Source organism: Planococcus citri, chromosome 2 (genome assembly GCF_950023065.1).
Source record: "Planococcus citri chromosome 2, ihPlaCitr1.1, whole genome shotgun sequence".
In the NCBI taxonomy this organism is placed as follows: domain Eukaryota; kingdom Metazoa; phylum Arthropoda; class Insecta; order Hemiptera; family Pseudococcidae; genus Planococcus; species Planococcus citri.
In genome coordinates, this window is record NC_088678.1 from 14,821,655 (window position 1) to 14,845,608 (window position 23,954).

Sequence of the window (23,954 nt, forward strand, 5' to 3'; positions counted from 1 at the left end):
CTTTCTCCTATCAACGCACTATCAGCTATTCAATTATCTAGATGAAAAAGTTCAATTAAGCTCCCTGTATATTCGTAATTTTGAACCATTTTTTTGGAGCCCTCCATTTTAGGCACCCCTAAAAAAGGCATTTACACATATTTTTTCAAATAATTTGAAGAATTTACATTTGAAACACCCTAGCAAGTGTTCGATAATTTTTCATTTCATTTATCCTGTAACTTTCAAAATTGAGCTTTTTTTGGGTCAAATTCTGAGATTTTACTTTGTTGAAATCGTGAAAACGAGAGTAAAATCTTAGAATTTGACCCAAAACAGCTGCTAAAAAAGTTTTTGAAAATAATACTCAGTGATTCCTAAAATCCTTTTTTTATTCACAACTTTGGGTACCCCTGGAGCCCAAAAAATGGTCATTTTGGGTCAACTAACCACAGATTCGTATGTGGGACATTTATTACAACATTTTAAGAGTGTTCGAGTCGATAACTGTGTGGGCCCAAAAAATGGCATTATTGGGACTCCTCCTTATCCGCCAAAAACTATTTTCACAAGCTCACTTTGAACAAAATTTAAAAATTAATGTTGACTTTCTGATTTTCATTTTTTACTAGTCATTTCTCACTATTTGGCTTTACAACGATGATTTTGGTCTCATTCGTTTTTCGCTTTTTTTGTGAAAAAGGAATAAGAAAAACGTTTTTCCACAATTGTTGTGGCATCATCAGGCGAGTTGGAGGGGGGTCGGATTCAGGGAGGGGGTGGATATTCGGTACCCTTACATTTACCTAACTTACCCGCCAATGGTAGAGGGTAATTCTCTCAAAAAAAAGGTCAATTTTGATATATGCATAATTCTGAAAAATAAAAATAATTTTTTTGGAAAATTTCAACTGGGAATCATTTGTATAGGTGCGCCAGATCCCTTTTCTAGTGTTGGCCTCAATTCAATCCCCCCACAGTGGGCCCTGACCCCACTAAAACGGCGACAATTTGGGTTTCGACCCTCATTGATGTGTAATATGTCGACTGATATGTTTTCTAATAGGCCGTATAGAATTCGCGAAACTGGAGTTTTTTTTTTGTAAAGGTTGATGGCGAGGCGTGGGGAGGGGGGGAATGTCAAATTTTTCTTATATGTATTATCGTGTAATATTATATCGATATGTTTTCGAGGCCGCAGAGTTAGAATCTGGACTTATTTTTTTGGCAGGGTTGGTGATGAAGTGTGAGGAGGGGACACAAAATTTGCCACTTTTTGAGAATTACCTACCCTAGAATATTCCGTCGATTTATGTTTTACTTTTCCAGAACTTACGAGGGATATTAACGAAAAAACCAGCAAACAGGTTACTAAAACGCGAATATGCATTACTTTTTAATTTTTTTACTGAACCGAATTAAATCGGATTATTGAAGTATGCACATAAAACTTTTCGGTAACTTCGGCTGAAATTGCCAATTTCGAACTTGAAAACTTTATTACATCATTGTGATTCTTATTCAACTTTTCTCTCAATTTCAATTTCACGAATACGAATTTGAGAGCCGGTATAGGATACCATTTTAACCTTGCCATGTGCTTCGTTGTACATCTTCTAAATATCTAAGTATTTTAAAGATGAAAATCGAAAAATCGATGACATTATCTTACCCATTTAATACATTAAATTCGTCATATTGGCACACTTGAGTGTATAATCAGTTTCCTCGAATGTAATGTCAGTGATATCTATTTTTGCATTGTCGTATGATCTCATATTTAACCTTAACATGAGGCAAAGACGGCGAATGTCGATCAAAAAAAAAAAAATGAAATACGAGGAAATGCGAACGAATATGGTTTATGACGTAAAAAGCCTAATTGAATTATAGGTAGCCCTCAAACGATGAGATAAAAGATGGCAGAGGTGGAAGAAAATAATTGGAAAAGCTTCCAAGTTCACTTTTAACCACATCATGATAAATAAATAAATTGTATTTCGGGACGTAGTAAAATTCACTTCAATATATTCATGACCACTTTTAATAATTTAATACTTAGGTAATATCTTACATATTGCTGCTATTCTCAAATCCAAGAACTTATCTTTAACGCTGAACTAACACGCTAAGAAATCAGATTAAATGGTTCAACTTGATGGCTCACGCTCGAGATCTTTTTATTAAATATTATCAAAATTTCCTAAATGAACTTATTCCAAGCTTTTATTCGACTGCTGTTTGCAGCTCATCAGCTCCGATCGATTTAAAATTTAGCCCGGGCCCAAAGTTGAAGAAAATCAAAAAAATGTTATAATCTCAAGCATTTTTACTACATATTAAAAGTTCAAGAAAAAATCATTTTTGGTTCGCCAACTAGTATTTTCTCTCCTGTTATCAGGTCTTCAGAATCGGAAAAATAAAAAAAATAACAACAACAACAAAATGAAACAAAAGAAAATTTTATACCAAGTTTTAAAAAATTTTCAATTATATTTTTAAAATCCTCTAAATAATCTGCGTATTTTGTAAAAAATGTTTTGTGATTTTTTTCTATTCTGGAAACTGTTTACGAGAGGTAAAAATAACTTGGAGCACAATGAAGAAGTTTCCCGAAATGGAGGGTTGCTTAGAGAAATTATGACCAAGTCAAATTTGAAAAATTGTCGTCAATTTTCCTTCTAATTATTTCACAACCCTTCATTTTGGCGAACTTGTCCATTGTGCTCCAAGTTATTTTTACTCTTCCTAAACAGAGCTCCCAAAACTTGAAAAAAAATCACAAAATATTTTCTACAAAATTGGAGGGTTATTTTGAGGAATTCTAAAATATAAATTAACAATTTTAGAAAACTTTGCAAGTATGAAATTTTTTTTGTTTCATTTTGTTGTTGTTGTTTTATTATTTTGAAGCCTGCAGTGGAGGGTCAACATTGCTTGGAGCACTGAGCAAGTTTTTCCTTGGGAAAGTGGTTAAGCATTTGAATTTTCTGAAACTCTCCCTTTATGCATTTAATTTTCTCGCTTTTGTACCCAGTACCTCTTTTCTTGTGGGGTGGGAGGGGGGGGGTAGCTTTGTATAGAGATACAAACACTACTTGGAAGACAGGTGGAGGGTATTTTGGTGAAGGGAGTGGTTTTTGACATGAATGTGGGCAGACGACTTTGGAAGACTAGATAGGTGGGTCAGTGATCTCGAACGTCCTGGGACATGGGTCAATAACTTTAAGAGACCAGATAGACAGATAGACTGCATTGAGAAGCCAGACAGAAGGGTCAATGACATCAAGAGGACGTACAGACGACCTCTCGGGAGGCTACACCGACGGGTAAATGACCTTATAGTAGGACAGAGATAGGCAGACGATCTTGGGAAGTCATACAGTCAAGTTAATAGGCTGAAAACCGGGTACGGATGATCAGATCAGACTAGAACTGATCAGATGAAACCTTTCTTCACAAAATTCAACAACTGTGAGAAGTGGTTCAAAGAAAAAATTCAGAAATGTTCATTATTTTTTTGCAGAAAGAGTAAGTACATAAATCTTGAAACCTGATTGCCATGCTGAAGTGAGCTCTCTGAATCGATTGTGACTACTTTGGAATGGATCCAAAGCCTTCAACAAAAGTCACTTTTCTTCATCTATTTCAATCTACTTTGGAAGAAATTTGGCTCTGAGGTGTGGGCAACATTGTCTTTCAGTGAATCAAATTTTTGTTCGATTGAAGTTGATAGGCTATGTCGAATAAGCTGGACGATATGGTGAAAATATACATATAAATAAAATATTTGAATACTTACATATTATTTAAATTCAATTTGTCCTAAATGAATAGTCCTTGAATGAGGTGGGCGGTCAAATTCAGTTGAACTTATTCCTAACGCTGAACTGACTGCGGTGTGGTTCATGACATCACTTTCATGCTATCTAATTCTAATTTTCAAATGAGGTGCATGATGATTTAGGTGAATAAAAAAACAAAATACCCTCTTTAATGCCTTATCGTGAAATTTAGTGGTTTATTTCACCCTTCTGATACACATTTTGTGTCACCTGCTCCTGAATTTATTTTACACTTGAGAAAAAGAGTGAGATTCAACATCATGGCAATAAAATCATTGCTTTGAAAATAAGGACAGAAGAATAATCATTATTTTTATTACAAAAATATTTTCAACTAAATATTTTTTACTTAGTATTAAAACAAAAAATTCAACATTTTAATGCCCAACATTGTGAAAAGGATACGATTTGAAAAGCAAAAGATGATACTTTGTGAGATTAAACACACTTTGAAAAATTGTCTGGAGTCTTAATATTGTTTTAAACATGATAAAAATAATCTATAACATTTTAATTCGTCATTATTGCCACATTAATATTTTTTTAAAATGTCATTTATTCGAATTTCAAATTATTTTGAACATTTTGAGTAATTTTTACGAAGTGTCACATGATTTTGGAAAAATCTTGTGTGTTAAATTATTAACTCTGTAAGTATAGTGTTCTTTAAAAAAACAAAAGCATGACATATTATTGACAATTTTTCAAGGACACTGAATTGATTCATTTAATGTGGCAAAACCACAACAGGTCTTTGATGTGATTTTGACGCTTATGTGACACTTTGGTGGTATGTACATTTCAAAAATTGCTGTTTATTAAGCAATTTATTGATTTGTAATAATTATTTTTGAGGTTATATTGCCAATCAAATGTTTTCAAAAGTAGTCTTGTATAAAAATGTTACCTCTTATCAATACTTATTTTGAAAAATTATTTTAAAATTTGCAAGTAGGTACTGGTAGGTACTTGGTAAAAAAAGTAAAAATTAAATTTCTGATTACCTAATATTTTTAAAAAATAGATACCTAATCATTTGAGTTTGAAATACCTACCTACATTCAATTTCTTATAAAATTGAATAGGTATCAAGTACCTATTCAAGAAATAAAATTAATTTTTTATATGCACTAATTAATACATTAAGTAATTTGAGATCTAATCAAGAGCAATTTCAAGTGATCCATAATATTTCATTTCCAAGTATTTAATTAGGTACTTACATTAATTAAGCATAAAAACAAATTAAAATTTTACTGATGTGCATTCATTCAAATTTGGGTTGATCATTTTTTTAGCAAACTTCTTTCAAAATCAAAATTTATTTTATATTATTTCATTTGAAATACCCAAGTAATTATTTCAATTTATTATTCATGTAAAAAATTTGAGGAAATTGGTAGGTAAAATTTACTTTACTTATTTGCAAGGCAGAGTTTTTAAAAAGTACATTGAAAATTATAGGCATCTTCATCTCACCCATATACAAGTATGTACACTGCCTTTAATGCCTACATCACAATCAAGTCGATGTAGCTCACTCCTTAGGTGTAGGTTGTAGGGTAGATAAAAATGTAGGGTCATAGGTTCGAATCCCAATTAAGTAAGAAATTTTTGAAGTTGAATTTAAATTTTAGTGATGCTAATTGATTCCCATTTGTAGCAGAAGGGTAATCAAAGTGGAATTACATTCGTCAATTAATTACTCAATTTTTAAAAATTAATTTCAATTGTATAAATTTGTTAAAAAATGGTTATAATATCGTCAAAAAATCGTCAAGTAAGATGAGTCAGTACCTTGCAAAACACCCTAACGCAAAACCAGTTTAGTGGCATGGCATTGACATATTTTCGACACTTTCAGCCTCTTCCTGATTGGTTGAAAATTGTCAAAATAGTGTTAAAAGCACTGTCAAAATTATCACGTCAAAAAAGTGTCATTCAACACTCCTGCTTTGCATGGCGGGTATTCTCATCCATAAACCAGGAAAACCAGAACATGAAACCTCATCGTACAGACCTACTTATTAGCTTATTATCAATCCTATCTAAAATCTCTGAAAAACTAATTTTATAAAGACTAAGTATGACCAATTCTGGAGAATAGAAGGCTGATACCAGACCACCAATTTGGATTTCGTTCAAAACACAATACTATTCCTGTATTCAGTAAGTAAGTACATCATCTCATCGAAAAAATTAACAACTCTCTCAAAGATAAAAAAATTTGCACTGTAGCAATTCTTGATGTAAGCCAAGCTTTCAATCAAGTATGGCATGCTGGTCTCTTAATGAAACTTGAAAACCATCTTCCAGAGACGCTACACAATCTTCTGGCTCAATATCTAAGTGATAGAAAATGCAGAGTCAAATACGACAATGCTTTCTCTGACTTCAGAACAATCTGAGCAGGAGTACCTCAAGGAAGCGTATTGAGCCCAATATTATATCTTCTCCACAAGGGTTACATCCCTCTAACAAGCGACATCACAATGGCAACATTTGCTGATGACACTGCAATTACCACACAAGATTTTGATTCATCATCAACGTCATAGTGGCAAGCAACTAGTGTGCCCGGCCCAACAACGACCACCACTCCTCTCTGTCTTGAGCTAGCGTGGCCACTTTTGCAACTGAACCAGCTATTTTCCGGACTGTATCGGTCCACCTTGTTGGAGATCTTCCTCTCCCTCGTGTTCCGGGGACCTTGCTGAAGAGAATTCCCTTTTCAATGTTTTCTGGTCCTCTTCTGGCTATGTGTACAAAATAACTCATTATCCTGGTCTCACATATTTTATTCAGCCTGGTTGGTTCTTGCAGTTGTTCCACAATTTATGCATTTGTTCGGTGCGCAGTGTATGGTATCCTCAACATCCTGCGCCATACCCACATTTCAAAAGCATCAATTCTTCTTCAATCATCTTGCTTCAGTGTCCAGGTCTCCGCTCCATACAAGAAAACTGGGAAAACTAGCGTCCTGATTAGTCTCTTCCTTGTTTTTATGGAGATTTTCCAGTTGTTGGTGAATTTTCTTAACCGAGACATCACTGCTTTCCCAAGAGCTATTCTTCTTCTAATTTTGTTGCCTAAGTTGCAAAGTAGCGTATGTCCATCTGTTCACTTGATACCTCGTGTAAAAGTGCCTTCAATCTGGAGTGTCATCTATTGGGTTTTAGTGTTCAACCAATGGGTAGCTATGTCAGAGACATGCCACCAGCATATCTACATATTGGTTGAACACTAAAACCCAATAGATAGTGCTCCAGATTGAAGGCACTTTTACACGAGGTATCAAGTGAACAGATGGACATACGCTACTTTGCAACTTAGGCAACGATTTCCTTGGCTGATCCTCCATCAGCATCCACCAGTGAACCCAAGTAAATAAATGAGTTCACTTTTTCAAATTCATTCAAGGCTTCAGATTCTAGTAGGTGTCCAGCTCTATCAACTACCATGACCTTGGTTTTCCCCACATTTATGAGGAGTCCCATGTCTTCACTGACCATCCGGACTCGCTTGATCAGTTCTGCCAGTTCCTCTTCACTTGTGGCTATTAAGGTGGTATCATCAGCGTAGCAGAGATTGGAGATTCTTCTTCCTACTATCTTGATGCCACCTTCCCAGTTCTCCAAAGCTTTCTGCATGATGTACTCGCCATAGATGTTGAACAATAGAGGCGGGAGTATGCAGCCCTGCCATACTCCTCATTCTGACTGAAAAGTGTTGGACTCTTCTCCACCTACTCTCACCATCATCTTGTTCTTGTCATACAGCGATTTGATCAGCTCAATTAGGTGCTCTGGAACTCCCATCTCGCGTAGTATCTCATATAGCTTTATCCAGTTGACACAGTCAAAGGCCTTTGCATAATCAATGAAGCATAGTACCGCAGGGATGTTGAATTCGCGGGACTTTACAATTATTTGTCTGATGTTCAAGATCTGCTCTCTTGTGCCTCTTCCAGGCATAAATCCTGCTTGTTCAGGTGGAATCTGCCTATGTAAGTATGCCTTGACTCTGTTGTTGATTATTCGGAGCATCACTTTACTGGCATGTGGAATTAGGGCTATTGTGCGATAAATTACAAAAAAAAAAAAAAAAAAAAAAAAATAGAAAATTTGTTTAAAAAATCAGAAAAATGGGGGGGATTTTTATGTGGCAAAAATGTGAAAAATAGGTCATGAAAAATTCATGATTTTTTTGTCTGGAAGTTTTGTTAGGCACCCTGTTGATCCATCTTAAATTTATTTTCCAAAATATTGAATTCAAATTACTATACAACTCAAAAAAAAATTCTGCAGTTGGGGAAAACACAAAACAAGAAATTGTCAAAAATGTAAGTGGGTATTCGAGCAATGGTGAATAAAATCCAAACTGTCGACCCTATAAAAATAATTATTTCACCCCCCCCCGACGACGTGTCCTTGTAATTCAGGACTATAGCAAATTGACAATTTTTCTCAAGCTTTTCCCTTCATTTAGTCGTACGTATACGAGATCTGAAACACCGAAGGCGATAAAAATACTAATTTCTTAGCTTTTGTTCTCCTCTATAGTATAATTCGTAAATATAAATTAAAATATAAATTTCGCTCAGTTCAAAATACACTAAAAGAATACGGGGATAAAATTGTGGGGGCTTTTTACCTGCGTACTGCACTTTGTCCTTTAATGTAGCTACGAGAGAGCTGGGTTTACGCTCCAAGTATACGCGTATAATAATAAACAAAACGTCAGAAAGAAGTTAATTTGTATTTGAGAAAAAGAAAAGAAGCTCGAAGCGAGTCATTTAAAATTATTAACCACAAAGCTCATTTTTCAAGTAAGTTACCTACTTAAACTTTTCCATTCAAATTTAACGGCGTTTTTGTTGTCTTTGGTGTGTGTTTCTCCCAACATCTACTTTTGTTTTACACCCCCGTGTACTTTTTTTTTTGAAACGTGTACGAGGCGAAATAAGATTACGAAAACCCGAAAGTCGACTCGGCTCGCCTCCTCACTCACCGCCGGCCAACAAAAAAAACCGGATGGTTTGATAAAAACTGCGAATAGAGAAAGTTTCCTTAAACGAATTTCCACAGCGACGATTTTTATACATAAAAGAAAAAAGAGAAGTAATTAAACCTTTTTCGCAAGTTGAAATAAAAAGTTTCAACTCGCGATCCTTTTCTTCTTGTTTTTTCACCACTACCGCGATAACTTTCAAGCTAAAAAGAAAGGAAAAAAAAAGAAAATGAAAACTAAACCCAACTAATTAAACAGAGTTTTACTTTAATTAAAAACAGCTGCGCGAAATTTGATCGGTAATCGATACCGGAGGAATTTTTCAAAAAATAAAAACAAAGTCTCGAAAACTAAAGTCAAAAAAAGTGCTATAGAAAAAATACACAAGAACGAGGAAAAATAAGGTAGGTACTATAAAAAAAATTGCAAAAAAATATATATACTTACTCATTTTGTTACCTTCTTTGCTTTACTTTCCACGCCATTTTGCGGTATAAATTTTTTCTCTTTGAATACCGGTAGTGGTATTCATTGCAAAATCCTTATTACTCTAAACGCGTTCTTCGTTAAACTTTTAAATGATTCTTAATTACGAAAAGTTTAATTTATTTAATTTACCTCGCTTTTTGCTAACACGTTCGTGTACACGACGATGCACCACACTGCCCTTCCTCGTCTCTTTCAACACACCTAGGAGCAGGCAGAGGGCAGAGTACTGGAAAAGGCAAACCGCTGAAAGATTCGCGCGCTTATTACATCGCATAGCACAAGGCGAATTATCGCGTAATCACCTTTTTGCATTTTGCACTCGTATAATTCCGCTTTGCGTTCTCTTTCTCTTCATTTTATATATACGTAGTGCGGCTAAAAAACGTTAAAATGTCGTTTACTACGAGATAAAATTAACGATTTGTCGTATGTATGTTGTTAGAGAAATACGTAGAGAGAATGCTACTCCAGCAAGCACACGTTATAGTCGAGCGAGACCCTTATTTCTAGTCGACTATTTCGTCTCCGCATTTCGCAAAAGTTTTACCACACGTTGTCAAAAGTTGCGACTTATTTTGTAACCTTATACTTACCAGCCTTTGTGGCAAATGGTGAAAAAGGTAGCGTGACTGGTGACTACATAGGCTATTATGGTATTTTTTTTTTTGCCTACACTTCCTTCCTTTTGTGGACAGCTTCGACTGAAATGTCATTTACGAAAAGTTGTTTATTAACCACAGGCATTCGATAAGCTCTAATGGAATACTTTTGGATTGGAAATTGAATTGGGGGGAGAGAAAATGGGCTGAAATGAGTGTTTGGAGAAATTCGAATATAGAACTTTTTGAAATAAATTGTCTTATTTAGAAAACTTTTTTTTAAATGATTCTTATTTTCGAATATTATGCTTAGAATATATGTGCCCACGTCTAGTAAAAGGGTACTAAGGGTAAAAACGTAAATTTTACAGGAGAGCGGTTTAAAGTTTACGTTTGTATTTTCACGTAATTTGAGTGTAAAAACGTGAAACTTCGCATGGTGATGTAGTTTTCGACGCTGTTTAGCAATATGTATATTGTTGAAAAACGCACTTTGCCTTGCAGTAGCGCTAGCCGCTTGGTTAAGACACCCGGTCGCGGAGCGAGAGGTACCGAGATCGAGTCCCGCCTCGGGCACAAAAATTTTTTCAAAATTTTTTTTTGCGATTTTTATTTTTACGAGTTGAATTTTTATAGAAAATCTAATTTAATCATTTTTTTTTGCTTTTGAACAATGAATAATGAATTTTTGTGCAAACTAATAATTATTAAAAATGATTTCAATCGAAAATGAAAAATGAACTGGTCTCATTCGAATTTTCATGAAATTTTACATAAGAATCAAAAAAAAAAAATTTCATCCAAGTTACCCTGAAAGAAAAAGAAAATTTGATCAAAACCCTAAAATTCAATTTTTTTTTAAAATTTATTTTTCGACTTTACTCACTTAAAACCCGTGTAGCGCGCTTAAAAAGCACTCTACGGGTCTGGGACCGGTCTCATTCGAATTTTGACGAAATTTTACATAAAAATAAAAAATAAAAAAAATTTTGAAAAAATTACCCTTAGTACCCTTTTTCTAGACGCGGGCACATATGCGATCATATGTAGCTTCAACTGTATTTCTATTCCATAAAAATGAAAAAAAATTACTTACATAGGTACTTCAGTAAAAATATACTCGTACTTTTTTGTGTGTATTCCAAGTTTTGAGGATTTCGAAATATGTGGCAATATATTCTTTCAATTTCATATGATCTTGAAAAACAACAGAAAAACTTATCAAAAAGATATTGATTTATTTAAAATTTTTAATTACAACATAAATTAATTTTTTTTTTAAATATTGATTTAGTTTTTTAGGTTTTTGTTATAATATATATGTACTTACTGTATTTTTATCCCATAAAAATGAAGATGAGCGTTGTGTGTTCCCACTTGTGTGAACAAGCTATGTCCATGTGACTGAAAGTAGTGACTGTATACTTAGGTACTTAGTACTTACATACCTGAGTAAAAATATACCTTCTTGTGTATATTCCAACTCTTTAATTTTTTCAAGTATGTGGCGATACATTCTCTCAATTTCATATGATTTTGAGAAGAAACAACAACAACAGCAACAACAGAAAAACTAATCAAAAAGATATTATTTTGCCAAGTCGTTATCGAGGATGCTGCCAGCAAAACATTGAACCATTCGTCGAAGTACATTATTAATTCCCCAATACCGTCTCAATTTCTCCAGCGAGTTTTGGATGTCACTGATTTTCATCAAGATTCGTAACGATTCAAGATATGCATGTGCATTTCCTGCAAATTCTGCCAAATTATTTTCAATTTGTCGAACAACTGAATTTGAAAGTTTGGCTCAAGTTCTTACCAAGTATTTTCCGAGTTATATGAGATCTGAAGACTGAAATAAACTGATGATTGATATCCCATGAGATCACGATGCTTTCAAAAAATGAAAATCTGGGTTTTGATGAAGTGTTCCTTCGAGAAGTGAAATCAGGAAGAGTCAAGAACGTGACGGCGTCAAAAGCTTTTATACTCAATGATGTTCAGATAATTTCTACCATCCGAGTACACCGAAAAGGCTTCCAAATGACTTTGATTCAATGTCAGACTCAGAGCATCTGACAAGGAACGACGACGACGTTCACAAATTCACCGAAAATCGTGACCGAAGTATTAGGTTACCTGCCAATTTAGCAACTTTTTCGTCTGTCGCCAATTTGTATAAATACATTAAAACACTCGCCAATTCGCTTCAGTTAGTGTCGTCAACACAAACCAGATCACATTTTCAAACAGCAGAGATCCCAAAAGTTACCAATCAGCTGGCGAATACCTATATTTTCCAGAAAGTGTACCCACATATGAACGTTCGTCCTCTCTTCCTCATCTCAGGCTGCGATTGATCAATTTTGTATATCTCTTCTAATTGTGAGAAAAATTCACTTACCTATAAATAACTCATCAGTTTCACTCTTAATAACGCTCTAACTTTTCTCTCGATTTTAATTCTGTTTATAATTTTTACCCAAGTTCAAATTTCAACTTCTTATTTGTTTTGCTGTTGATGTTTCCTGTTTACTTGAATAATAAAATCTAATTCGTTCGCAGCTAATTATTGAATACCTATTCTTCAATGTCAGGTTTTCTGTGACCTTCAAAAACTAGTTCTATGAAATGGATGATTTACTGAAAGGGGAGGGGAGGGAGAAAACGGAACTATCAAAATTACGAAATTCGACTTTTGGCATTGGTCTAATGATTTTTCAACCTTGTTTTTAGTACCTACATATTTCGAGTTTGAAATTTTTTCGAAAAATGAAAAAAAAAATGTCATATTGCAATAAACTTTGCACAAAAGTTTTAAAACCGTTCACGTTTTTATTTCTATTTGAGATTTTAAAAAAATTTGACTAAAAATTATTATTTTTGAAAATTTATGAAATTATTTTTATTTTTGCGAGTATTCAAATTAAGAAATGAATCGATAGTTTGCTGAAATTTGTTTTTGAACAGAGAAGCTAAAGCTAAATTTTGGCATCAGATTTCAGAGAAATTTTCAAAACGAAATTCTGAAATCAAATTTTAAGAACATCCATTATAAATTCATTTTCCCAGGAAAAATAACTCTCCCCTCCTCAAAGAGCTTGAAGAAGTGATCTAATTATCACAGAAGAATCACAAATGAGTTTTTAAACGATGCATGCTGAATCATCGATTCCTGCCTCATTCATGAATCGTGCCAAAAATGAACCGGGAATTATTTAATTTCAAGATTTTTTTAATAAAAAATCTCAAGAAAAAACCTCAAAATCTGAAAGAAATCTAATGATTTTTGGCAACAAAATTTCAAATCTTCAGAGATAAAATATCGAAATCTCAATTCACAAAAAACTCAAATTCTTGAGGCAACAAATCTTGTAATAATGAGTTTTGAGACTTGAAAATCTTGAAATCTCTAAACAAAAAATACAATGAAACCTCGAGGCAAAAATCTTGGAATTTTTGGAATCTTGAAGGCAAAAAATTACAGAAACTTTCTAAAGGTAAGATAGATCTTGAAATAGAGAGAATCTTAAGAAAAGAAAAACTTCGAAATCAAATGACAAGAAACCTCGAGGCAAAAATCTTGAAATCGTTCTGAGATAAATTTTGGTAAAAACTCACGAAATTTGGATACCCTACGAAAAAATCTCCAGACAGAAAATTTCAAAATCTCAAGACACAAAAACCTAAAATTCTCGAGACAAAAAATCTTGTAATTTCGAGTTTTGAGACATGTAGGTAAATCTTGAAAACTTTAAACAAGAAAACAAATGAAACCTCGATACAGTATAAAACAACCTTAAGAATCTTTGGAATCATAAAGAAAAAAATTTCAGAAAATTCTAGAGATAAGATAGGTATGTAAATCTTGAGATATTAGCAAGAATCTTAAGAAAAATTTTTTTAAAGTCTGATGAAAAGAAACCTCGAGGCTATAAAAATCTCAACATCTTGAAACATAAGAATTCCTTCATTTTGAGTCATCGAAATATTCAACCTCTAGGCAGAAATCTTGAAATCTTGAAATCGCTCTGAGATGAATTTTGGTTAAAACCCACGAAATTCGAACACGAAAAAATTTCGAAATCGAACAAAGAAATCTTAAAATCTCTCCACAATTACCAAAAATTGCATCACAAAATCAAAAATGAAAATGTTCAAAATCTTTCCACTTCTCTGCTTCTCGTCTCCCACTAATTATGATTCGTAAAGCCCTGGATCCATTGAACGAAATTGTAATTGAAATTGAAAAAAAGAAAGTTTTATTAAAGTATGTGCATACATTACATACTTGACCAAGGAAGTAGTCGGGGGGCCCGCATAAGGATAACTTGCACCCACCTCCCGATCCTCCGGGACAACTTTTCTCTTAAAGGAGGAGTCCTAATGAACATTTCTAGCCCTTGTCCTCAAAAAAAAAGTGGCCCTACTTACAAAATGGCGACCATTTTGATTGACAGGTCAGCCAAAATCACAGATTTTGCGTTTCAACATACAGTAGGACTAGCATGAAATTTTTTAAACCGTGCAAAGGTAGATCGAAAGAGCAGGAAAAAATTCATCACCTGTCAAAATTTCAAGTCCTAAAGTGCCTTTTTCGATTTTTGGTGAATTTTCAAAAATCAATAGGCCAAAAATGAGGGGGAAAATTAAAATCTTATCAAATTGACCTAGAAAGCTGAAATTTGGAACATACTCTATTTTCGACCTGCCAAATGTTTCAAACCGTTTTGAGCAGTTTTGGAGCCTCCAGCAGATTTTCAAAACTCGAAATTTCCACAAAATTTAATCAAATGTAGTTGGAAAGCCGAAATGAATTCTGCAAACTAATTTCAATAAGCTATGAAGTCGACCGCAGGTAAATTTCAAGGCGTTTTGTAGCCTCCAGAAATTTTTTGAAAATTACTGGAGCCTCCAGTAGATTTTTGAAACTCGAAATTCCCACAAAATTTCATCAAATGGAGTTGGAAAGCCGAAATTAATTCTGCAAACTAATTTAAAGTCGTTTTGGAGCCTCCAGCGATGTTTTAAAAATTACTGGAGCCTCCAGTAGGTTTTTGAATCTTGAAATTTCACCAAAATTTCATCAAATGGAATTTCAATACAATAATATGAAGTCGACTGCATGCTGGTTTCAAGTGGTTTTGAAGCTTCCAGCAACTTCTTGGAAATTTCTATTCTCCTGAAAACGCCATGTGTAGGTATAGTTTATTCAGTTTTCCATCTCCATTTTGATGAAATTTTGGAGACATTTTAAATTTCAAAAATTTACTGGAGGCTCCAGTAATTATTGAAATTAGTTTGCAGAATTCATTTCGGCTTTCCAACTCAATTTGATAAAAATTTAGGGAAATTTCAAGTTTCAAAATTCTACTGGAGGCTCCCGTAATTTTCAAAAAATTGCTGGAGGCTCCAAAATGCCTTGAAATTTACCTGCAGTCGACTTCATAGCTTATTGAAATAAGTTTGCAGAATTAATTTCGTCGATTTGGCAGGTTGAAAATAGGGTATATTCCAAATTTCAGCTTTCTAGGTCAATTTGATGAGATTTTGATTTTCCCCCTCATTTTTGGCCTAAATTTGATTTTTGAAAATTCACCAAAAATCGAAAAAGGCACTTTAGGACTTGAAATTTTGACAGGTGATGAATTTTTTCCTGCTCTTTCGATCTACCTTTGCACGGTTTAAAAAATTTCATGCTAGGGTATAGTCCTATGTTGAAACACACAATCTGTGATCTCGGCTGACCTGTCAATCAAAATGGCCGCCATTTTGTAAGTAGGACCACTTTTTTTTAGGACAAGGGCTAAAAATGTTCATTGGGACTCTCCCTTAAATAGAAAAGTTGTCCCGGAGGATCGGCAGGGGGGTGCAAATGATCCTCATGCAGGCTCCACGACTAAAGTGAGTATTCAATATTTTCTATCTCTCCCTTTCCTTCAATCTACAGTTCTGCACCCATCACGGTAATGGTGGATCTCTTCAGAGGAAAGGGAGCAAGATTGAAAAAAAAATTAAAGAGGTTTTAAGAACATTTCTCATCGAAAAGTGATTCCTGATTCGCATTGCACTGATGGATTTTTGATATAAATAATCACAAAGTCAAAGGATCCTAACTCTGAATCGTGGTTCGTTATTTTGATGAATTGAGTTTGAAACTATGATGATGATGATCCATTAGTTATTTTGAATTTGCAACGTAAATCACAATTCAAAAAATCAGCGAATCGTCTTAGCTCTGCTTCCATGCTCAAATTTCTTGCTCATGTTATGGAGATTTTTACACCAGAATTTCCCATCTTTTATAAAGATCTGTTGAGTTGTAATACTGTTTCTATCCCCCCCCCCCCCACTAGAAAAAGTTAAAGAAAACGAAATATATTTTTTTTAAATGAAAGGTTTTTTATTCCAAACTTTCTAGGTAAATATAACCTTTTAGAATAGGACTTTTCAAAAGTTCTTTGCAAGCCAACTTTTTTGGAAAATTGCAGTCCAATTGTTCACTCGACTCTCTCATACAAATTTTTCGAAAATTTCATCCCTCAAATAATACATTCAGACACAAAATACTAAAACGAAAATCTCACCTCTCCATTTCCCAGGCACACAGGTAGGTAGGTAAATCCATTAGAAATACACACACTTCAATCAACCCGGTCAACTCTTTCGATTACCATTCGATTATCAGCCACCTCAAGCGTAACCGCTGACCTCGAACCTGGTCACCTCACATACACACACACACACACTATATTAAAACACCACAGCACTCGCACTATACAACACACACTCAACACAGATACATATTACAGACTTACAAATCGAAGGTATAAGTTAGCTGGGAAAAAAAATTTCCATTTCAATTCCATCGAAAAAGCGCGTGGACAATCGTCCTAATGCGTTTTCTACGTTAGCAGAGAGCGTCGCGTTTGCGTTTGTTTACTATTCTACGAGTGGAAAACGAATTCGAGCGTAACAAACGAATGGAAAACTTAACAGCTTTTAAAATTTGGTCAACCGCACAAGCTTGGCAGGCGTGGTGTTTTTCAACGCTAACAAATTGCCATCAAACCGTTCAACATTAATAATCACGCCGCAGCACGCTCTCTCCGCTGCAGTCTTTTTAATTTATTTCTAATTAAAAAGCCATCTCGAAAGGTAGTTTCTATGTAGTATAAATTGGAAATGAAATACTGGTATTTGTAGCATATACAGAGTCAGACGATGAACATCACACAGCACATACAGTACGTTTATATATTACTTTGGACTTGTACGAGTATATTTTATATACTGCAGTGTACGTGTATGTACTTGTGCACTAAAATATATAATACATTATTGAAGAAGAAGAGGTAAAAAAAAATCCAAAGTAAGGTAGGTATCTGTCTATACGTTTATATGTACAAACGGTAGTAGAGTAGGTACTTGGAGAGTTGTCGCTATAAGCTATCTAACATACATTTATACATAGATATAGCGAACCAGTCGACAGGTCGTAAGACAGATAGTTTTAAAGTCTGTAACCGAGTCCTTGTTTGTCAACAAATCGCCATTTAGAAAACAAAGAGCGCGCAAAACCGCCATTCATTTTTCCTCCGATAGACGCGTCTCGGCGGTAAAACGATTTTATTGCAAATTATTATTAACGTCTGGTCCATTTAATGTGAAAAAGTCATACCATCCGATAAACCGAACCGAACCAACCGAGAGCTGGTAAACTGATTTATAGTCAACGCGCATTTTCTCCATAAAAACAAAACCACACGTCTTGCCATTCCACACCCCTCACCTCTCACCTCGTTGTATATCGAGCAAAACCAAAATTTACGGACATTAAATCTTTCCACAGCAGATACGACGACGTGGCGAAGATGAGCGAGGAATTTGAGGAGGAAAAAAAATTCTACTCGAAAATGAGTTAATATAGCATAAAAGAGCAGGAAATTTCAACCGAGTGATTTTGCGGTTGCGGATGAAAAGTGGGACGAGTGTGACAACGATGTTGAGGTCGGTCTTTTAACTCTACAATATATACCCACACATCCCACAACACAGCCTGGCGTATGGAGCGGAGGGGCACGAAGAGATGGTATTTGAAATTGAAGCTGATACAGTTGGTTGCTTTATAAAATTGCATATCACAAACAAAGAGTACGTGTATACGAGTATATTCCAGAAGTTGAAACATGTAATGTACTTTCTGCGAGACAACAATTTCTGCATCGTTACCCCAGTTATTATACACATGAGCGAATAATATGGATATGAAACTGCTTCGGGGAATTTGAACCTCGACGACTACACGGGGGCATTTTTCAAAACGTTTCCACAATTTCCAACTATTAGTATATGTGCAGGTTCCTCGACTGCTGCCTACAATATTTCAATGGGTATTTAAACGTATAGTTAAATGAGTAGAAACTCGACTAACACCTCTTCCCTCTCTTTTTGGTTGGTTTCGGACGGAAATGCTTTTCGATGGCCAAGCACCAACCAATTTGTTATTATGGACATCACTCTCTCCTTCCTTTATGCTCGTCGTCGTCTCCCTGCCTTTTTTACATCATTATTTACTAGGACTACCGTTAAAATATGTACGAGTATAATCAACTCTGTGCCCAGCCGAGTCTTGTTTTCATCGATGAACCCGTCCTCCTCTTCCTTCCGTCTTTGGTACGCGTTGTGTACACCTTTTTTTTCTTCTAACTCTTCTCTTAATGGATTCATAATGATCTACACGAATTATTGGACAGAGGTCGCAGAATTGGATAAATTTTCTTAACCTTTTTCTTGGTATTCGTTAGACGATGCGAATGGAGGGTTTCTCAAAATGCATGACAGTTGCTAGGTCATCTGCAGTGTTACGTACGGTATTATGCCGGTGTAGGTGCCATTTGGCTCTCGGGGTTGAAACAATGCTCGTTTAATGAGGTGTATTTTCGAATGAGTGTTGTGATCCAAGAAGAACAGTTAGAGGTATTTTTACTTGTTACTATACAGAAGTATTCTGGGTAAAGTTTACGCTGGATTGCGAAAAAGACTTTGGAACTATGTCAATAGAACGTAGGTAGGTTGTAAGGTTGTGAAAATAGCAGGATTCTGATTCAAATCTTGCCTTTTTTCACCCATGGAGTCATTAAAGATTGAAATCGTTTGAAATTGATGAAAAAATGAAAAGTACATTACAAGTCCTCTTCCTCTCCTTCAGTTACGTATTTTATTACAAAATGGTTTTCAACATGAAATTTGCGTCAAGGTGTGAATTCATGGCTTTCTGTAGTTCGAAAGCTACTGAAAACTACCTTCAAGGTGTTATTTTCAATTTTGGGTAAGTGCACTGAAACAATAAATGAATGAATGATAATGAATTTTGAGTATGATTCTAGGTGAAAGGGGTGAGAGGAGGGGGGAGATTTTCAAGATCAGGGTGTCTTGTCTACTGTCATCCAAATCATCCAAGTTATCCAAAGCGATACTTTCAACGGCCAACAATCTGTAAAATCTAAACTTTTCCTCGGTTTTTAAATTGACAAATTTGAGCAATAAAACACTCGAGTTTGTCTTTTTCTTCGATTATTGTTATTTGAAAAAAAAAGTATTCCAAATTAGTAATTTGGTCACTCAAAAGTCATCCAAGTAAGGGGGGCTGTTAATTCTTGACTCCCCCCTCCCCTCCCGTTAACCTTTTCGTGACGCCCTTTTTTGGCTGCTAATTGAGATTCCATATTCAATAAATCAATGTTTTGAGTGATATTTTGGTATTTATGATTCAAACACAAAAAATTGGTGATAATTATTTAATATAATTTATTAGAAAAAAAATTTCATCATCAGCTGGAACACTCAAATCTAGTGAAGATGAAAGAAAATATTTTTAAATGTGCTTAAAACCAAAAATGACATTTTTCGATTTTTTTGTGATTTATACTGGTGAATCGACGAAGTACAAGTAGAAGCATAAAATGAATAAAACTGCCATTATTGTAATCACTTAATTCAACACAAAATGAAAGATTTTTAATCGCAGAAAAAAGGGGTCAAAAAATTGATGAAGAACTTCAATGTGTAACGATTTCCTTTTTTTTGACTTTTTTGACTTGGGCAAAAAATTAGGGAACATGCTACAAAAAGTGCAATAATTTTTTGACCGCCCCCCCTCAAAGGTATAGAAAGAGGTTTGCTAAAGCAACTGGCTCATCTTGAACGCGCTCTCAATGAGTCAACAGTTCAAATGTGCATTTTCGAGCATTGGGAAGCTACACAAGTGGACAGGCGACCTTGAACGACCAGACAGATGGTCCAGTGACCTTCTGAGAGCCAGACAGAAAGATAGAAGACCTTGAGAAGCCGGCCAGACAGACGGGTCAATAACCTTGAGAGGCTATGACTGACAGATCAGTGACATTCAGAAATCAGACAGACAGGTCAATGGCCTTCGGAGTCCAAACAGAAAGACATACGATCTTGAGAAACCGGAGATATAGGTCAATGACCTTAAGAAGCCAAACACACAGGCTGGTAGACAGACGTCCTCAGGAAGCTAGATAGATGGGCCAATGACCTCAAGAGGCTAGACAGGCAGACAGACGACCATAAGTGGCTAGATGGACCGATTAGTGACCTTGAGAGTTCGGATACATGGGTTAATGATCTGGGGAGGGGGTATAGAGGTACAGAGACAGACAGACAGACAGACGAACAACAGACAACCTGATTAACGACCTTGGGAAGCCAGACAGACAGGTCAATGACCCTGAGAGACCAAACTGGCAAACCGATGCCGTTAAGAGCAGGCTTGTTAACCGGGTTTTAACTATTAACCATAACTGGAAATTGACTGGTTAATTAACCAAAAAATGAATTAACCTTGACTACAATTTTTTTTTGGAAATATCACAAACCATAACTGTGACCATACCGGTTTTGTTTTCTGAGATCAAAATAAACCCTAACCATAATCATAATGACCCAAAATTTTTTATAAAAAACCCAGTTTGAAATTTTAAAAAAATTGAAAAGTGCTGTTTTTTCATTTCTTTTTATCTGCAGGGGTTTTTAATGTGATTTGACATGAATAGAAAATTCAAAAAAGTTTGAATCAGGGTTGCATCATACTCATATTAAATAATTGTTAAAAGTCAATCTTGAATAATACTTTAGTGATAAGAGGTAACTAAGCATTGTTTCTTGAAAAGATTGTTAAATTTTGAATCTAAATTTTACTGGTGTTTCAATCGTTAAACTTCAAGTGTAAGTTGAATGAACATAAGGTACTGGAGGGTAAATACGCCAGTCGGGTAATTACGCCACAACGCTGGTTCTCAAAAAGTGCTGTATATTTCTGCAAGATCGTTCTTCTGAAATATATTTCTACATCACAGCACTTTGCTAATGTGGATATTCGAGTGTGGGAGGCCTTTTTAGAAATTTTATTGGCATTTGAAATTTCAATCACAAATTTTTTCCAATTTTTGAAGAAATTTGTTTTGAAAAAAAGTTATTTGAAAAGGATTGGAGAATGTAAATAGTAAATACTGTTTTTGATACAACATCTGTTTTTATATTTAATATCGATTTTGAATATGTTGTTAAAATGAATTTCAACCAACATTATCCTGCTTGAATTCATCAATTTTAAAAATAATACCATGGCGGGTAATAACGCCACATTATTTTTCATGGGTTATTTTTGTGGGGGTTTTCAAAAATCAAATTTTTGCACCAAAAAGACAAAAAGTAGGTACCTACATGTTTCTTGGCCTCACAAATTGATTGGAAGTGGCTTCCAGCCATTATGAGCAGTTCTGAAGCCTACAGCAAATTTTTAAAAATAACAACAATGACCATACAAAATTACACCCAATCTTGTTGGAAAGCTGAAATATTGCACATAGTACATCATTGACCTTCCAAATTGACTGGTTTTTGAGTTTTTTAGGCCTTTCTTTTATAAGAAAAATTGTGGTGCTATTACCCGCCAAGGTTGGATGATTCCGCCAATTGAGGTTCCTCAACAAAAATGTTAATGGTCCTTTTGTCAAATTCTATGGAAATTTTCCGCTTCTTTTGACATATTCACTTCACAAAAACAGTTTGATACAGCTTGACAATTTTAGTTTGAAAAGATTTGTGGCATATTTACCCGCCAGTACCTTATTTGGTATCATTTTTGAATAATACATACTTAGCGTAAATAGGGCTAGGATTTTTATGTAAATGCATATTTTTTCTAGTTACACTAAGTAGATAGCGTACATCCAAGTTATCTTTGCGATTCATAAAATTCTGAATCCATATGCAAAAGTTTATAGCCAGGGCTCGGATATTCTTTCCTTCCCTAAAAAAGGTCAAAATATGCTCTTAAAAGTAAAAATATTCCTTACCCGCACAACAATTGTCAACGTTGACATTTGCACCGACCATGTTTTTTTTCAATATAACAATAGAAAAGTGATCAATTAGTTATTTAATAGGAATTTCCTGTCTGTTATAATAAGACAGGTTAGTAAACATTTTTGGAATTTTCTCATTATTTCTGATACTTCAACATGAGATGACGACCTATTGATGTAAAATTCAATGTTCAAAATTTACGTCCGCAACTATGTCGACCAATTTTTCAGAATTAAAATTTTGTTTTAGCGTTTAAAAGTTCAGTAAACATTTTAAAATATCATCTTGTTTGAAGAGAAGAATAAATTGTTGATGTCATTCACAAAATTATTAATTTTTTCATAGTTTGGTGTTGTCGCTGATATGTCGATGTGAAAGTTGATGGTCCACAAATACATCAATACCAACCTCGACCAAATTTTCAAAGGTTTCTCAAACTTTGAAAATGACGTTGATATTGTGGATGTATTTGTTGATGTCAAATTTCACGTTGACATTAACATCGACATGTTGTCAACATGAAAATGTATTACTTAGTTCAGTACTCTTAGATAAAGTATTGCACCTCTTCAATAATATAAGGAGTTAATGTTCAATTGCTTATTTTGTACAGACTTTCCGTCTGTACCTCTCAGAAGTGGCCCCCGCGTTGATGCTGCTTTCAGCAGGAGCAATAGCCACCTTTGAGAAAATCATTTTTGGAATTAATTTTTCAACTTTTTTGTAGCAGGGTATCGACGAACATGTTGATGCAAATTTCGACCCTATGTCAGACCAATTGTCAACATGAATGTAGATCAACATTGGTCGACAATTACCTACATAATTGTCAAATTTTTAACTTTAACAATTCTAACCATTAACCAAAATTTTATCCTCAACTGGAAAAATGATCACCAAAAACTGTAGCCTTAACCTTAACCTTAACCTTGACCATTTACAGAAAAAAATGATCAACAATAACTGTAACTGTAACCCGAACCTTGAATGTAATTTCAAAAAATGAATAACCTTAACCATAACCTTTAACCTAAATTTTGAATTTCTTGTAAAATTTTCAACCGTAATCTTGATCAGAATTTTTTTTTTTTTGTTAATAAGCCTGTTTAAAGAGGCCAAAAAATGTTGTTCTGAGGTTGGAGGAGGGGGAGGAGAAGTTCTTCAACGTCGGGACTGAGTGCTCTAAACAGCTCTAGCGATGCTAAGATCCTTCATCATAATTTTCACAGATTTTGGCTTCCATTTTACCAGTTGAACCCGAAATTTTTTTAATGAGGGGGGAAGTGGAAAGTGTTCCAACATTGTGATTGAGTGCTCCGAATAGCTTTTTGGCGCTGTATCCTTCAACATAAATGACGCTCCATCCCTTCAATAGGGTTCCCCTCCCTTTTTTTATACAGCACTATATCCATCTCGTTTTTAAAGAAAATACAAGAAAAATTTACCCTCTCCTTTTATCCTCACTAATATACAGTTCACTATTACATCAAGCTGAAGAATGTTCGAACTAGCACGCAATTGAATTATAACCAGCTAACCAGCAATAACAACAGCATCAGGAAGAACTGGAAACGTGTTAGTATCGTTATTATATTTTACAATCGACAAGCATTTACATTTTTTATACCAATTT